Source organism: Pyrgilauda ruficollis, unplaced genomic scaffold (assembly GCF_017590135.1).
Source record: "Pyrgilauda ruficollis isolate IOZ18807 unplaced genomic scaffold, ASM1759013v1 scaffold30, whole genome shotgun sequence".
Taxonomy (NCBI): Eukaryota; Metazoa; Chordata; class Aves; order Passeriformes; family Passeridae; genus Pyrgilauda; species Pyrgilauda ruficollis.
In genome coordinates, this window is record NW_024524378.1 from 8,360,893 (window position 1) to 8,379,937 (window position 19,045).

The 19,045-nt window shown below is 37.7% G+C and overlaps 1 protein-coding gene across 4 annotated transcripts in view; it reads left to right on the forward strand.

The window, feature by feature from the left end:
- NOL4 (nucleolar protein 4) overlaps nucleotides 1–19,045 on the forward strand; it is a 187,293-nt gene that overhangs the window by 154,145 nt on the left and 14,103 nt on the right. The gene's annotated exons all lie outside the window — the stretch shown is intronic.

The window sequence follows — 19,045 nt, forward strand, 5'->3', positions numbered from 1 at the left end:
GGTTAAAATACAATAGCTTTTTTTAATGAATACACAAGCATGTCTTTGTCTATATTTACATAAGCTGTGTCAGGGTGTCTAATATATTTGTAATGTCCAGCTGGATAAAGCTATATATTTACTTTTTGGTGGCTGTAGATTTCCAGAGCATAATATGTAATCCCTATAATAGAATTAAAAAGAACAGAACATAGAGTGGATATAATGTACATAAATAACAGAAATGGTGCATGCGTCCATGAATCAGTGTATTTATTTGTGCACATACTCTCTTTCAAAAAGTGTATGCATTTTAAATATAAGGTGAAATATTGTTACTGACTGAAAATACCTATTTGCCTGAAACAGAGAAGTTACTATGTGTATAACAAAATGCTGTCAATTAACTTATTAGTGAGTTTTTAAAGCTCATATGTTTTTTCTTGTGTGATTATTCACCTTTGTAGTGCATGGTACAATTTTATTACCTTTTATTTTCTGGAAATTGCATGTTTTATTTTAGTTTTTTTTTAAAATCCAACTAGTAGCTCATTCCAGGCTTTGATTATTTACTCACTCCAGAGATATACTGAATGTCTAGCATTCTTATTAGAAAGACTATTACGCTTTATTTTTCTTCATGATTGGAACAAAGTGAAAATCTTAGTGATATCTCATGTGTTCCAAAATGTGCTTCTGTCATAGCAGATGAGTTTTTATTTTGTGGGCTAGAACATTTTTTTAAAAGAACATTTTCCTTTTGTGCATAGTCCATTGAGTTCTTTCAGGTCATGCCCTAACTGTATAAAGGGTTACTACTGCTGTACTTACAAAATTGATAGTTTAGGATCTGAGAGTGTATGTTGCTATTTCTTTTTGCTGTGATATTTTTGCTAGTATATTCATTATTGTGCTGCATTTTTCTTAAGAGTTATAAATCACATGAGATGTCAAAGCACTGTAATACTAAATAAAACTTAGTTTAGAAGCAGTGCTCATTCAGATTGTGCAGGTTTTATGTTCTCTCATTTTCTCTCGGATTTTTCAGTAATAATAAAAAGAAAATCTACAAGTCAATGTGCTCTTAGCCCAAGGGGAAATAGAAATGACTTGCACAAACACCAGTTACTTTCATTGCACAAAACTAATGGCTCAATTCCTTGGTCCAGCCAGGGTGAGGCAGAGTTTTCAAGTGATTTGCGTGAGAATCCCATAATGTTCTTCAGGGAGCCAGAGATCTGTTGAAACAAAAATCAGTATTTAAATGATAGTCACAACTAAAAAAAACCATATTGATACGATTCTTTTACTTTTATTTGTAGTATTACTATCACAGAAGGACTTGATAACCTCTTTGGAGGGAGAGGCATATCTTTTCATTACAGAATTAAAAATCTGTAGTCAGAATATCTCCCAACTGATCACCTTAATTGCAACTGTGATGTTAAAGTAGCAAAGCTGCCTATGAACAGTGGGTGTTTGTTTCTGCTTCCTTCAGCTCTTCCCCCTTTTTGCCAGTGAGTTCTGGGAACACAGTGGAATTGCAAATAGCACCAGCCATTTGATTCAGCAAGCAGTAAATTATCTGAGCTGGTGTAACTTTGATGCTTGCAAAACTACTTGTGAATTCAGGACAGATATGCTGAGCAGATATGCTGAACATGCTGGAAAGAAAATATAGCAGTGTGTGTTAGGTAGCTTCATAAAATTTAGTGAGAACTTTACCCTTCAGGACGGAATAGATAAGTCATTACAGAAGTAGAAAACCTTGGGTTCAGCCCCAGTTCCACTGAAATTTAATTATTTATTCCGAGGATGGGAAATTAATGAAGTAGACTGAGAGCACAGCATTCCAGAGTATTTCTGAGTGTGGTCTTTAATGGACAATAGTCTGCTCAGTTCATCTGCTGAGATGAGAACTGGATCTGTATCCTCACATGCAGAGAGTGTGACTAATAGGTAAAAGGGTTCTATTTAGCTTGTCTTCCTATTTTTTTCCTCTTAACTTACTATTAAATTTCCTTCACTTTTCTTACATATTCTAAAATGTTATATTTTCAGTAGCTTTTTTTCTTAAATAGAGAAAGATTGGAAAAGTTCAGTTCATCATGTTGCTTTGTTATTCTGTAGCTCTTAAAAAAAAAACAAACAAACAAAAAAAACCCTTGTTTTCAGAAGGGCTTTGAGGATGCCAGTAAAAATTTGGGAGAGGGAAAGGGGAAATAAGATAAATAAGATTTTGATGATGAAAAGTACCACTTCATAAATGATATATTGAGATTTTTGAATTGAAGACAAGCATTAGACAGTCCTGGAAAGTAGATTGTCAAGAGGATCTGGAAAGAGCACTCATTCAGCTCTTCCCCTCAGAGCTGAATGGAAGCATTACATTAAGGCTACTTTATTCTTTCATACAGTACAGTGAAGTTCTGCCTTTTGTGTTCCAGACAGGTGATCTGCCTCAAAGTGAGATGTGCACTCAGTGCCATGGTCTAATTCATGTGGTGATGTTCTTGGGGTAGGTTGGACACAATGATATCAGAGAGAGGGTTCTTCTAACCTATTTGATTCTGTGGTTCTGTAATTCTGAAATTTGTAACCCACCACCACCTTTTTCAGAATATTACCCATAAACCATGAATTAATTAAGAACACAGTGAGTGTTCTTAATTAATTCATGGTTTATGGGTAATATTCCTGAAGCTAAGGTAAAACCTTGCAGCCTCCTGAACTCCTTTTCTTGTCTTGTTTATGCCCTTTCCATTTCTTCTCCAGCTTTCCTTCTCTCCCTGACACAACACAGGTCTTGAGCAGGAAGTTCTGAGTATCTTGCATGTATGTCCCTTATGGAAGTCTCTATTTGTTAAAATTACATTAATTTCCAAATTAAATGGGTTTTTTGCCTACAGTGTTAATTTTAGTAGTGATCTGATGAAAAACCATCTCAATTATTGCTCAGCAGAAAGAATTAGCTTAAAAGTCAAAACTAGGGACATTATAAGAACTCATTTCTTTTTAACAGATAGTGTAGGCCATGCTCATGAGTATTTTCTGTTTCTTTCACAAGTATTAAATGTGAAGGACTGGCTTTATATACTTACAGTCCCATGCACGCATTTGTTTTCTCTTCAGAAGAAACCTCTCCTTGTGTGTATGTATCTCTACACACACAAATACTTTGTCTTATGGATTACTTTCCAGAAGTATTTCTAATAGCTGCAGTGGTTAATATAGCCCTGATCTGGGGACAGTGTTAAGAGTGATAAAGTTAAGTCTGAGTAAGGAAGAAACCATCCTTCAACCTGTGTCCTAATTTACACCTATATGAGCTTTGTATTTCCTAACTCAAGGGTGAAAAATTCTGCCAGCAAAAATCTAATCTCAAAAATAAGTTAATGAAATCTGGTTTCACTGGCATCTGAAATCTGGCATCACTGACTTATTTTCAACATTGCTTTTTTTTTTTCATGCCAGGACTTTATTTCTTAATGGAAAAATAAATGCTTTCTTGTCTTTCAGGAAACTAGTAATTTCCCAATACTGCAACAATAATTTCCCAACTGCAACAATGAAAGCATTGTCAGTTTGTGAGACTTCTCTTTAAAAAACATCAATGTATTTACTAGGCTGTGGTAGCTCAGACTGTAATGCTTTGGCTGTCTGAGCATGTTAGATGTTACTCAAGGGCTCTCTTAAGCTCCAGTGCATTTTCATTATCTTGAGATCAAGCACTGTTTGGTTGGCCAGCAGCTTTAGCGTTGAGAAGCTATATATTTGATACCTATTACCCAACTGAAGAGTCCTGTCACTTCCACTTTTAAATTCTTCCCAGTACCAAAAAGAATTTATTCTGTTGCACACTTTTTATAGATTTATATGTTGAAATTGTCTAGGTTTACTGGTAGCACTGCTGAACAGTGAAATGCTTGTGACACCGGGCTAAATTTGGTTGACCTTTCACAGTCCAGATCAGGAAGATGGTATAGAGGCAATGAAGAGCTTTTGTGTCATTCTACAAATCACCTCTGTTAAGTCTGGATACTGAAAAAGAGGAACATTTTTGATCACAGTTGATGAAAGATGCAGAAACAATAATTGAATCAATCTTACATTATTTGCTTCAGTTAGAGATAGAAGAGGCATTATCTGAATCCTTAAGATTTTCTGTGCTACTCTGGATATTCTCCTGGGATAATCCTTCAAGATCCTTATTACATCCCTAGCAATATTTGGTCTGAAGCAGTTGCATTAGGTGGAGGTTCTGAACTGCAATGAACAAGGGAGTCATGAAACCAAATAAGTAGAGCTAAATACAGCCCTTTTCACTTGTATTCATTGCATATGGTGAACAATATAACCATTCTTCTTTTGCCATGACCTTCACTTTACCAACTAAATTGCATCTTGGTTGGGCAAAAGAAGAATGATTAAACAAATATAAAAATCTGGGAAAAGCCATCCTGTCATTATGTCCTGGGCAGTGAGCAGAGGAGTAGGATGCCTGCTTTATGCACTCCAGAAACCTTGGTCATGTGGCTCAATTTGTTGCTGATCACAAAAATGGAAGTTTTGTTCTAAGAGCTGAACCATTGTTAGTGTTTGCTTCTTCCAAACAGATATGTGTGTGCTGTACTTTTGTAAAACCTCAGCACGAAACGGTGTGGAGCAGGACTGGGCTGTGGGACTGGAGAAAGTGGAGGTGGATTAGTGTTGCCACTGTTCTGGCTGAAATTAAAAAAACCCAAAGAACAAAAACCAAAACACAATGAAAAGTCTTCAAGGGAAGATGTAAGAGTGAATAGTAATTTATATACAGTATGCAAGAGGGCCTGCCTCTTTATTTTCTCTAAAGAAGATAAACTGCTGGAATCTATCTGTGGAAAAAATAGTAAGAAAAAATGCCATCTCCTTCATTTGAACACAAGTAGTTTTTTGTATCAGCTGCATTTTGTTAAGTTGTTTTTTTGTTTAGAAGTTATACTTTTTGCGTGCTGTCATGTTGCAAAATGTATGAATGAGCATTTTTCTCTAATTGAAATAAGTAGTTTTGGGCTATCAAGACAAAATGTCAGCACTTGGGAATGAGGAGGGAGGAAAAATATGGGGAAGCAGGAAAAGAACTGAATTGTAGAGTAATATGACTGTAGAAGTATATGAACCTTTTTATGGACACGTCATGTATAGTTAGCCAGATCATTTAGAAAATTGATGTTGCTTCATTCACAACATGTTGATTTGTACCAGTTAGGAATCTGGACCTTTGAGAATACATTGTTATATTTGCAGATAGAATAGTGGTCACATATGACTGCAAAGGCAGTGGCCTTGATGCTCTCCTGGATCCAATCCATGTCATTTTAGCCATTTGACTCCACTTCAGTGACTAATGTCATGGAAAAGCTGCAATAGCATGCACAGTTTTTTGATCAGCCAAAGGAGGGAGCTACATACACTTCTTTCATCCTCATGCCCCAAGTAATTGGACATGCGATGTGTGATTCAATTGCAGATACATAGCAAATGACAAGTTGAGCCCAAGAAAAACTTAAGCTCAGAGGAAAATGAAAGTTATTGTTATCTTACATATTTCCCATCCTAAAAAAGGAAGGCATTTCTCAGTCAGAGCTGGTGCTCTTTAAATTTGTAGTGTCTTCACAGAATGCTTGTCTGTTAATATTTCATAGAATATGCTTGATAAGGAAAAATTATGCTGATTTCATTTTTCAAAAATTATGAACTTTAAAGGCACATTTTCCTTTCATTCCAGAGACTACACGGAAATAGCACTAGTCAGACAACTTTATAGTCTGTTAAAGATGTTGTCCTCACAATACAACTCGCTTGATGTGCTGGCCTCAGTTAAAAAAAAAAAAAAAAAAAAAAAAGTCTTTGTTTATTTGAGCTTTTCAAGTTAACAAGGACAAGTCTATGTTCACATTATGGACTATGATGCCATGAAACAGTTCTTTGTGATAAACACTGAATGCATTTTTAAAAAAAACCCTCTCATCGGGATGACAGCTGTATTTTTTTCTATGCTGTGACTTGTAACCAGACAAATTAAATATCAGTAATCATTGTGGTGGAGGAAGAGATAATTTAATGATCCCAAACTATATGAGGAGCAGCTGAGGTTACTTGGTCTGTTCAGCCTGAAAGAGGAGACTGAAGGGAGACCTCACTGCAGTTAGAACTTCTCTACAAGAGCAAGAGGAGGGGCAGGCACTGATTTGTTCTCTGTGGTGATCAGTGGCAGGACCAGAGGGAATGGCCTGAAGCTGTGTCAGGGGATGTTTAGGTTGGAAATTAGAAAAAGATTCTTCACCCAGAGGGTGTTTGGGCACTGGAACAGGCTCCCCAGGGAAATGGTCTCAGCACCAAGCCTGACAGAGTTCAAGAAGTGTTTGGACAATGCTCTCAGGTATGTGGTGAGACTCTTGGACTCTTAGAGACTGTGCAGGGCCAGGAGTTGAACTCAATGATCCTGATGGGTTCCTTGAAACTCAGCTTATTCTGTAATTTTGTGGTAAGTTTGCAAATAGGCACTTCAAACACATCCTTCTCAGCTGTTTGTGTTTTGGGGGATAAAAGCAAGGAATATCTAAAGTTTTCAGTGAATAGGCTGTTAAGGATATTGTAACATTTAGTAATTTCAATAATATTGCTTTTATCTGTTAGAGGAGTAGGAACAGGTGGCTATTAGGTTTCTGACAAATGAATTATGGCCTAGACACATATGCTGGGAGCTGACCTAACATTTGACTCCGGATAGTTGTCATAGCAGCAACCTGAATACAGCAGATTGGTACAAGTGCTGGTTGCAGAAGTGGATGAAGTTTCTGTGCTAATGCAATACATCTGAATATTAATAAAAGTGCACGTGTAGTGCCATTAGGAAATCACTGCTATGGTGTGTCCTTTATTTATATCAAATTCCTAATTTTTAAAAAAAAAATTTAGGTTTGTGAGAAGATGTTACTGATCTGCCTCCATGCAATTTCTGGTGCTGTTTTTCTGCATGTAATAGGGGGGCTGACATAAAGAAAGACTCTTCAAGCACCATTTTATTAACAAAAATGATATCTGGCTACTGCAGACCAGGAGCAGTTTGTGTTTTGATTAAGAAGGAAGGAAATTACTGGTGGACAAATTACAAGTAATTGTGAAACTGCTCTGGTAGAAACGAATTAAAAATCTAAATTGCAGTGAGGGCATGGACCTCTAATGCAAGATCACTGTGTCTGGCTTTCAGCACTGACGGGTAAGAGACTTTTAAACCTTCATATTTGGAGGACAGAGAGAATTTTGCAATTAAAGCCCAGCTTCTAAATCTTGACACTGAGGAGTTTTTCTCATGTATTACCCTTCAGAGAGCAGGAAAGAAGGAAGAAAGATATACATTTGTGTCCTTGATTGTGTGTTGTTCTCTTTCCTGATCAATACAGCTCCCAGGAGGGAGGAAAAAATTGTACTTTTTAAAATTGTTCTCTAGATTCTGTTATTTATATTGTATGGTGGCAATATACCACAATATATTGTAAGGGGCAGATTTAGACAACATTAGTTACAGAAAAGGGAGTTATGCAGAAATCTCTCCCAGCTGATGCTGGAGGATGCCCTGCCGAGGCAGTGCTGCTGTGGCAGAAAGCTGCAAATGCAGAGGGAGCACAAAGAAGTGGTTTTGTGTCAGGGTGATGGAGTCCTTGTCACAGCTATTCAGCATGCAGGAAGAGCACGTCAGCTGCACATCCTTGTAAAAGGTGGAGGGGAAAGCATCAGGAGTTCCTTTCCTTTTGGGTTTCACAGAGCCTAATTTGCTCTAGAGGATGGAAGAAAAAAGGCGCTTCATCCGAGTGGCAGCTGTGCAGAGGGATAGGGCCATATCCTACCTCTGCCGTGCATTTACATAAGACCTGAAAAATTCCAGCTCAAAGTGATTTTTGCTTCAGAATGGAAGGCTTCTGGAGTCTTAGAAAAGAGCAAAAGGAAGCAGATGGTTCACTTAACATAAAGCAAACAAATAGAAATCAGAATCCCAAAATCCATAAGAGGCAAATGTCACTTAACTTGCAAAGAGCTCAACGCCTCTTACACTACAGAAGCTTTATTAGTAATAGCTTTTTGTGCTCAGACATCTCTTTGTGATTTGGTATTTAATAGGGATGAGAATGACTTCAGTAGTTCAGTACTTTATCCTTTTTTATCTGCATTCAAAATGATCACTAAGATGAATGTAATGTCCTTGGATACCCACACTCCAGTTTGCATTTCAGGCCTTGTTCACTTCCATCATTTCCCCACCTGGCGATTATTTTACTTCTAGGTTGGTCTTTGGTTTCTTTTTGCTGTTCCAAATGATATGCCTTAACCTCTGAGGCAAAAAATGTTATGCAGGCACCGTTTAGCTGCATGTGGATTATTGTCAGGAGATCAAATTATGTACAAGTATGGGGAAGCTTAACTTCCTACCCAGAATGCACTGGCCATATTGTCAAGGGGAAGAAAATAAGTGGTATGCATTGTAATTTTAAATCCTGCTGCCTTTCAAGTCAGTGGCAAAATTCCTGGTTTCAGCAGTGCTGGATAGGGCTCTGTCATTAGCAGATGCAGCTGGAGAGGATGCCAAGTATCACAGGGCAGCCCCCCTCCCTCCACACTCCAGACCAACCTACATTAAATTTGCTACATGTGATGGAAAGGAATAATGTGCAAGTCATGCAATTGCAAATAATTTCATGCCTTGGATTTTCAGTAAGGCCCTAAGGTGAACAGCTAATTTTTCACCTCAACACAGAGATCATTAAATTAGAAAATGCTGTATTTTTCCAGGCTCTTTGTGCTGAGCATGTGTAGTTGAATTTCAAGGTGCTGATTTCAGAATATACTTTAAGGCACCCTGAGCTGCAATAAGATCTTGAAATGTGAAGTAAAATTGATGTCAATGTAAGTTTTCTGTTCTGGAGGTTGATAAATTTGAAGGCTCAAAAATGGAATACTGTGCTGTTTCTTGGACAGGAACTTTGGAGCAATCTTATCCCCCTTCCTACCATAGGTGGAATGAAAATGGATATGGTTGGGAACAGCTTTCTTCCAGATGTCTTTAACATCCATTTTATGTCAAGGAGGCAGAAAAGGAAAGGCCAGTGGACATGTAGATATAAGAGTTCTCTATTCAAGTCTGAAGATGGAGGGTTTAGAGTCAAGACTTCTGTTCTTCCTGCTCCAGCCTTAAAAGCCAGGAATAGAGAACCTTTTTACTTATCCCTTCCTTTCATATGGCAAGAAGATATTAAATGTGAAGCATTTTCTTGCCTGTCAGATGTTTCTATCATAGATACAAGTATGTATTTCTTTTCCTGTGTTTAGCTAATGACTTCATTGCACACACCCTCCTGCCCAGAGCACAGGAGGGAATAATGTTTCTGATGAGTAAATCCCCATTATCACACAGAGTTTGGGCCAGTTTAATGACATCAATGCAAAGCCAGTGACATGAGCAAAATGTTATTTTTCAAGAGAGGCAAATTCTGGTTTTGGTTATTGAATTAGTAAGATTTAGGAGATTTTAGAGAGACATAAATTACTCCTAAATTCCAAACATAATTTGTACAATGGTTTCAGAAGTATTCCTCAATTAGAAAAAGCAGTTCTGCCCACAGAAAATACATGTACAAGTGAATGCACAGACTGCTTATGTTTGGTAGCAGGAACATGTTTGTGATTCAACAACTGGCTTGATGTCCTAAACTAAATTTAGAAACATATTTTTCTAAGAAAAAAATTAAACCTATAATAAGCTGTGGGAGCAGGAGCTTAATGCAGTGCTTGAGAGCAGCACCAGCTGCTACAGAGGCTAGGCACAGGACAAGGCAGCCAAGCAGGCTGTGGCCAGCAGCCCAGGCATTGTGCCAAAAGAATTCTCCCCTGAAATGAGAATATTTGGGGAACAGATTTGCACTGCAGTACACATATTTCATGCTTATTACTCATGGTATTTCATATTAAGCTTCAGTTTTACTGTCTCCATTAATAAAGCAAATCAGAAAGTGCATCCTCCAAAGGCCAGTCAAAGTTCATTTCTTTGTTTATTCCAATGGCATATGCTACTTTGGTTTGATGATTATGGAGTCAAAAGGCCATGCCCCAAACATCACTTCTTATTTACTTAATCTTTTAAAATACAGAAACCTCACAGTACTGAAGTTAAAGGATTATAAAGTTCTATAAAAAATTAGAGCAAGTCCTTCAGTAGCAAAATATTCTCTTTCTACTAAATACTTGAAGACAGTGTGTGGAGGTCAGGTTTGTTTGTTTTTTTTTTAATACCATACAGTTCAAATTTTGTTTTTTAACTGTAAAAGTTAAGTTTTACCTGAGACAGTGTTCATTAACAGACACCCTGCATTGAATTAATAGAAAAAAATTTGTTTTCCACAAACATGCTGTTCAGGTTTTAATGCAGATTTGAAATAAAATAATTAGCATTCAAATGTATCAAACACAGGGTAAAATATCTTTAAAATATCTGAACCTACCATTGAAAAGAAGAACCAATGATTCAGTGAATACAAAAAATCAATTGCTCGCTCTCTAACAGACAAGAAAACTGGGGCTTATTGGTTTGGGTTTTTTGGGTTTTTTTAGAAGATCTGTAACTTTGACTATAATTTACCTGTGGAAACAAAATTATGGAATCTCCAGCAGGCTTGTTTTTCTTCCTTTTCAAAGTGAAACACACAGACATTTTTAATTAGTTGAAAATGAGGAAGTTAATTCAGCATTGACCTCAAATGCTTCGTGTCTAGGCTGTCATCTGTTCCTAAATGAAGAAGAATTTAATTTGGAATCTAACATAAAGTGCTTTGGCCCATTCCCCCTGACACATGCCCCATGATGTGTAATATTAAAAGGAAGTCTGGAGCAGAAGAGAAATAGGAAGAATCACTCAAAATCAAAATCGTACCCCATAGTTTTCCATAGAGCCTTTTTCAGTGGTTGCATCTCAATATCCCAGAACTGGCAGGAGCATGGAAAACTGTTTTGTGTCAACAAAATAGGCTGGCAGTGGTGGGAGTGATACCAGTTGTAGTGCAGTAGACGAAGAGACCTATAGTGGGAGGTTTAATTATGGTGACCATGATGATATTGTAGTAATAAATCTGCAAAGCTGGCACTAGCATTGCTCCAATACTCCCACACACTTTTCCTTGTGCGCTTCCTAAACATTTGATTCATAAGTTTAAAGATTTTCTCTGTTGGTGCTCTGGTGCCACAGTCCTTCTGCACTGAATGGAGTAATGCTGATCTATCCCAGCTGAAAATGTTGCCCATCACAGTCACTGGAAAATAGCATTTTGGCAAGGGGGAAAGAAACTCCCGCAGGAGTACCTTACTGAGATAATTTCTTTAGGACCATACACATAGGCATGAAAAGTACTGAGTAAAATGCTTGATTGTTATCATAAAGTGGAGCTGCCTGAGGCATAGCAAGGCTTGTTCTGAATGAGAGGATTACACTGCAAAGGAGGAATTTCTCTTGCTTTGCATATTTCTGGTTCTGCAGTAAGTATTGCTATGCCTTTGTCATCACACATTAGTTTCAGTAATACATTGATTCATTCAGCACCATTACCTGCAGGCAAAACCACTCTTGGGATGGCAAAAGAGGACATTGTTTTCTTGCAGTTTATGTTGTTTCTCTTTTGGAAGAAAAGTCAGATATTCAGACTCCTCCATTAGTACCGCTGTCAACAAGGAAGCAACAAAAATGATCAGTAGCTATGATCTTCTGCAAGGTGCTGGCCTCTGCAAAGAAATTGGCTTTGAGAAGGTTTATGTAGCAAGATGAGAATAAACATGACATAACCTCTACTTCATTTCCCCTGAATTTTTACCTTTATTTTCTTCAGATTTTTAGCTACTCTAATTCTGGCAGGGGCATCCTAGGCCCTGGAGTTCATTATGCAGTGCTTCACTTTTGGGATCAGGCACATACCAAATGAAGTCTCTTAAATAGCAAACCTGTCCCCATGGTCCTGCGTCCTGAGTGATCTTAAGCTGAGAGCTCTGTGGAAGTGACAGAGGGAAAGAAAAGATCCTTTCATATTCTCCTGTCAGAGGCTGAAGGAGTTGGTGTAGTCTTCCAAGGGAAACCTCATTTCCTTTAATTGAAAATGGGGGCTGGGAGTGGATGGGGAGGTGTAAATAGAGGAGGTTGGGATTCTCAAGGTTAAGTACTAAAAAACAAAGCCTCAATAACTTATCATAGGGTCCGAGGCAAGGATATGCTGTGCTAGTTAGTCTTTAGGGCAGAGTAAAACTCTGCCTTTGTTTTCTGCCTATCCTGAGAGGAAGCAATTCTGTATGAGACCTGGGCCCTAACAATTCTCTTCCCTCTGCTGGTACAACGGGGCAGAAAAGAGCACCACCTGCCCTTTCTCCTGTTGTGCTCCTCTGCAAGGCAGAAAATGGTGGCTGAAGACTCTTCTGCTCTTCACATGACACATTTGTCTGGATTTGAACTGCTTTCTCCATAGGAAATGTCATGTGTATTTTGTGTAATACACTATCACCCACAGGAGTTTTGCCAAAACTCAAAGGTATTGGCACAATTCTCATATTGAATCAGGCCCAGTCCTGCCTTTTATGTGTCTGAAGCTGCTTGTAACCTGGTGCCAGCCATTGTTGGACATGTGATTTAAATTTGCACTGAGGAAGTCACTGCTGTGCACACGCTGTGGTGCACTGTGCAGTCTTGCACTGTGCATCTGTCTTGCATATTGAGACAACTTTCAATTAGTAGTGGTGGAATACCTAGCTATCTGAATTATTTCATCTGTTAAAATTCTCTAGAAAAATAAAGAGCATGACCAGTATAACTTATTAAATAATTTATGAACAGTGGTGCAACCTAAGACAAGAACAGCAGGAGCTATAAAGAAAATTAACTTGCAAGGACTTTCTACCATTAGCTCACCTAAAATGGGATTGCTCCATTGAGTTATTCAGCTTTTTAATATTTGTTTATTCCTAATGGGAAAAAAGCCACACCAAGGAGAGCACATTAAAAATCATCTCTATCTAGAACCTCACTAAAGAACAGTAAGTTTATCTTAAGAGCCACAGGAAAAGATAAATGTTGTCCCTTTACATTTGGGCAGAGAAACACAGTCCTTTAGTAGAACACAGTTTCTCTTTCCCCAGGGACTGGGCATCCCAGTTAACTATAGAAGTAGTTCATCCATGTGTCCATGCTCAACCAGCAGCACTGGTGACCTCTGAAAGCTCATGTTGCACTTCTGCTACCACAGTGGATAATGAACTGAAAAGCTGACAGACTGTGAACAGCGAGTGTCTGCTTAAGTGCTGCTCCAGCAAAAGTGGTTTTCCAACAGCTCCTTGCAACAGCCATACAACATCTCTTCCCAAAGGATGTTTTCTGTACTGCAGGTGATGTGGCAGTGGTGAAAAAACAAGATTCAAATGCTGCAATGTGAAAACACCAACCTTTTATTTAAGGTTAACATACCCATTCCAGTTTATAGATGATGTGTCATTCTATCAGAAATGCAGAAGTCTGGGGTTCATTTATCTCTCTTCTACACAATAGCACCTTTTTATTTTGATCTTCTTTTTCCATGTCAGTCTCATGCTTTCATTTCTTGTTGAGCACTGGCTGATGTCATTTTTGATGCCTGGTGACAACGCTGATGGTGACAGTTCATTTCAGTGTTAATAATCTGAACGCAAAAGGAACCTCTGCTATTCTAATCTGAAACTGAAGCATGGCTTTCTTTTCTTGGCTCTGTACCCTGTGTCAGAAGGACCGTTCAGAGATCCTTGAAGAGCTGGCAGCTAACTTAACATTTTGATAGGCACTCTTCAAGTTTCCACATCACTGTTGGTATTTCAGGCAGTTTAGATGCCTAACTGGACTCTCTATTACACTCAATTTAACTCAATTAGACTGTATGAATATTTCACCACCATCTAAAAAATTCTAGTTACATTTTTTTATCAGAAGTATGAAAAAAAAATTATACTGGACTTCAAAGCAAAATCATCATTAGTACCTGGATTTCTGGCAGTGACGTGTTCATTATGGTTGCCTCTGCAGGCTAGGAGCACTTTTTCATGTAATCTCAGGTTTTCAGGCCAGAAAATTCTACTGTGAGACTGATGTGCTCTCCATGTAATGATGAGATGATAGACTCACAGCTAAAGCATGAGTGTTCAGCTTGGCTGGAATACCCACCTCCAACTGAGCTACAAATTGAGTAGTATGTCACACAAGAGTGGGCTTTCTCATTTTTTATGCATACTTGATTTAAGTAACTAAAAGTGAAGAAAATAATGCAGAGAGAGTGGCAGAGAAAAACATAGTCTAGATCTGACAACAGAGAATGGAAAACAAGTTAGCAATCCCCCAGCTGCTCCTTACAAGAGGAGAAATAGTGTGCAAACCCAAGAACACCAATTATGTCCCACTTGATTTTACTGCTAAGTCCACTCCTGAGTTATCAAAACATTTCCCAGTCTAAGGAATATCTGGCATGAGTTCTGTGATATTATTTTAACTTTACTTCATGTTTTATTTTAGCCAGCTTGCCCAAATTTGCATTAAGTACTTCTGGATAAAGTCTCAGGGGTCTTTCTGCTGGCTGTAAGTAGACCTCATCCATAAATCTAGTGCCTTTTCCTACAATGCTGTTTTGGAGGACAAATAAACTTGAAGGGGAAGAAATCTGTCTAAAGATGCAATTATTTTGTTATATCTATCTGTACTGATGGTTTTGGACACCAGGTTATGGGACTGTCAATAGATGCATCATTTTAAGGAATACTGTGAATAGCCTGGGAGGTGGAGAAATACACATGGAGAGATATTATGTGACAAATATTGATATATATATAAGTCTTGAAAGGTTATCAGACAAGAACTCTTCCCCTTAAATAAAATATTGCTGTGTTATATTTTAAGTGTTTTCCTAAAGAGACTATAAGATTCTAGCACTCATTTTTCAGGTCTCAGCTATGAACTCAGGCAAGTTGAAATTTCAAGTAGATGTTAATTTTTTAATTAATAATCCCTCAACATAAGGACTGGAAATTTTGTAGAACTTTATTCAAAATAGTTTGGAGGTAAGAAGACATGATGCCACATGGCAAACAGGTCACAAAGGTTAACATTTCTATGTGCAAATCCAGAGGCTGTAGCAAATGCTTTGCTTTTCTTACTGTGAATACTGAAACTTTGCTGACTTCACTGAAAATTTGGGTTTTGTTCATTCCACTGTAAGAGAAATAAGGCTTTCTGGGGAAGGTAATATCTTTTCTTAGATAAGCTTTTGGGCACAGAAGTTCTCCTGGTCTTGCCTTACATTGCCTTCATGCTGAGCTTACAGCTGTAAGAGCATATCCTACAATATTAAAATATGTCCTTTTAAAGGACTATAAATATTCAGTACTTTAGATGTGAAGGTCAGCCAATGCAAAGGACTATTGTGTAGCTTCACTTGGATTTCAAACTTTAATTATGTAGGTCTATGAAACTATGAATTATGTAGGTATATTTTCTTTTTGTTCAAGCCTCACTAGTCTTGAACAGGCTTTATTTAGTGTAGTTTATTTAGTAGTAATCCCAACACAAACCTTAGCAACTGGAGAGGGGAGAAAGAATGTGCAATGGCAACCAAAACTGAAGTGAAAACTCACATCCATCATTTGCATAAATACCTTTTCCACTACTGCTAAGCACACTGAGTCAACAGCCTTACTGCAGAATTAAGGAAAAATTTAGCCTACTGTGATATGCCGAAGTAATGTTTAGCTGTCCAGGCTTCCAGGATATTGGCTATCAAATTAAAAGCTTGTTTAAACACTAGAGAGTTACTTTTATGTAATTAAAGCTAATAAAAGATCCAGTATTCTGTCAGAACAATGTGTGTCATCCAAGCAGTTGGTAGAATCATCACTTATTAAGATTACCTGACATTTCCCTTTACAATACTAGGTGTGCAGTTCGATGATAACTTCATGACCTTCAGCCCACAAGGATTACATTTACTCTTCTCTATATCTTCCATCTGTTGAACTCTTTCAGAGATAATTACAGCCATTTTCAAGAACGAGAAAAAATTTATCCTGTAAGGGAATTTGATCCTTAAGTATATTTGCCATTCCTTAAAAAAAAAAAAAAATAGTCTCTGTGTTTGCTCTTGACAACATCATGTCATTCCTACCAAGGATGTAACACTGGATACACATGTTTACATAATCAATTTAATTTGCTAAATTCTGATCTCAGTGCAGAAAGGAGGGAAAAATTGTTGGGGCTGGAGCCTGGTGAGGGTTGACAGGAGCAGTGAAAGCAAGGGACAAAGGGAAAGGGGCATTATGAGAAGTTGAGCAAGCTGAGGCTGGCAATGTGATGGAAAACTGGCCAGGTGGATTAAAGAACTAGTGGTGAAAGAGGATCAGATACTACTAATGAGAGATAATATAAGTTGAAACCAGGAGCTGCTCTGGCTAATTATGGCTTTGCTCCCTGTGGGACAAGATTTTTGGGATCAGGATACTGATAGGAGTCTGAGCATAGAGAGAAAATCTCAAATGAAACCATCAGTGGTGTAACAGTGATTAAATACAAACAAGGAAACAAAAGGCCTGGAGCTGTTGAAGCTGCTCAGGTATCTGGCATCAAGAGACTTGTTTGGAAAGGAGAGATTAGGATTTGCTAGTCAATAAGATTGAAACTGAGAGGAAGGGTAGGAGACAAGACTGGAGAAGACAAGGATGGGGTGAAGTCTCAAGGATTTTGCAAAGACAGTGCACAAGATGTACACAATCTGGTCCTGGCAAGAGCAGATTGGTGTTTAAGAAGGGGCCAGATTCTGGGTCTTTCAGTGGGAGCCAGCTTTCATGTGGCTTATCCTCCTTTAAATACCTTGCTCCATGCAGATGGTGATGGCTGCTTACCCTGGCAGCTGGTTCTCTGTGCAAAAACTGAGATGGGCAGAAAACTCCCAGCCTCACAATCCTCTGTGGATATAGCAGGGTGTCTCGTGATATAGCTTCTGAGTTGTTCCCAGTTAAAAACTTCAGAGTTTTTAAAAATTAATTTACACAAAGAGAAGCTCATTATGTTGTTACGGTTGCAGAACTCAAGAACTTTACATATTAGGTAACTCTAGCTTGAGGTTGCCTTTGTTGCAGAATCTCACCATCTGAAAAGCACTGATAAAAGTCCTATCTATCATGAGTACTGTAAGGATTAATTTGGTGTGCTTTGAAAAGTGTTGTGTGGTTTTATCATATGTTTCTATTTATTTTACTCTTGATTGTAGAATTAAATTAGTGGGATTCAAATGAGAAAAATATATGAAATATTATCTACTTTCTTCTAAAGCCATATTACAAGCTACTGAGACCTAAAAAAAATAATTTAAAGCCTGCTTTGTTTTTACAAGTGAATGATTTTTTTTACTATGCTGAAAAAGTGGAAGACCATATGCAAATAGGCTTCCCTATTTGTTTGAAGACTTATCTGCATTTGAGTTTTCTTAACCTCAAAGTGGTAGTCTAAAAGAAGTGTTTATTGACAAGAACAACAAGCAATTCACATTTTTCAGTTTAACTTATTAAAAAAGGCAGTATCCAGTAATATGAAGTGAAAATGTGTTTGCCTTTCTGTCTCCTTTCTAATTCATGGGAAAAAAATCACACTGACATAGGGTCAGTTAAAAGCTGTTATTCTCAGAGTCGTTGGTTTGTCAGCCTGGGAGGTACTGCATTATTGAAAGCAGTAGCTCTATGCATGCCACCAGCTTTGCATTTTTGGAACATTATTATTTATACTCTTTTTGCAGAAGTTTTGTTAGCTCTTTGGTGAGCTGGCACTGGCCACGTGAGTTGATCTGCACACACACTCCCTGTCAGGATTTACATTTATATGTTAGCAATGATTGTTGCTAGCAGGGAAGCCAAAGCAATAGTACTGCTCTCTCTTAATTGGAGTACACTGAATTTCTGTCACTTGTGTATATAAGGGATCACAACTCAATATAGCACAGATTTGCCAGGGCTCTCTATTTTCACAAACTATTGGGTTTTTTGTGTTATTTTGGAGGTGGTAAAGAAGATGGGGAACAGAAGGGATCAGTGACACTGCTAAAGATGCTTCTACGAAGACTGTTTTAGAAGAGTTGTGTGTGCTGTGCCTCTGCTGGCAGGGGAACAAGAGGCTGGGAAGTGCCAGTGAGCCTTGCTCTTTGTGCCACAGTCCTGACAATCTGCACCAGCATCATGTTGCTGTGGATAGTGATTCTTCTGTAAACTATTCATTTGCTGCTCAGAGCATCAGTCAGAGCACAGAAGGGTTTCTTCAATATGCAGGTTATGCAACAGCTCATGGAAAATTTTGTTAGGATGTACTGTCCTTAGAGGGTTACTAAATTGCTTCCCTGATTAAAAATAAAATCAAATATGTTTTTTCTATCTCTTCTTTTGTGGGGAAAAAAAAAGTGTTCTCCCAGTACAGACCTTGACATAAAATTGAGACATAAATATCTCTGGTATATATCAAGTTGAGGATCACAGTAAGGACCTCATACTTCCTCTTTTCAAGCCAACAGATAATTTTTTATTTAGCATGCTTTTGCACCTACGAAGTATTTTTCCATGTGCTGATTTCAATCATTTTGCAGGTAATGTGCTCAAGACTTAAATGGCTTCTCCTCCAAAATAAATTCAGAAGAGAAATATTGTTGGAGGGATGATTTATTTCCTTTGGCATATACTAAATAGAGATAGTATGAGTCAAATTCTAGATGAACAGATGTTTTATCTGCACCTTGGTCATACTTCTTATTAAAGGTAAATTATAAATAGTTTAAAATGGTTAGTTAATACTTCAAAAGTTTAGTATATTGTTATGATGACAACAGTATATATTCCAGGTAGTTAGGTCAAACATGTTTCTAAGTTGTTAGTTAATTGCTAATGATTGTCTTGAAATCAAAGTATTTTTTTAAATAAAATTTTAAATAAATAAGCCTTTTCAGTGTAA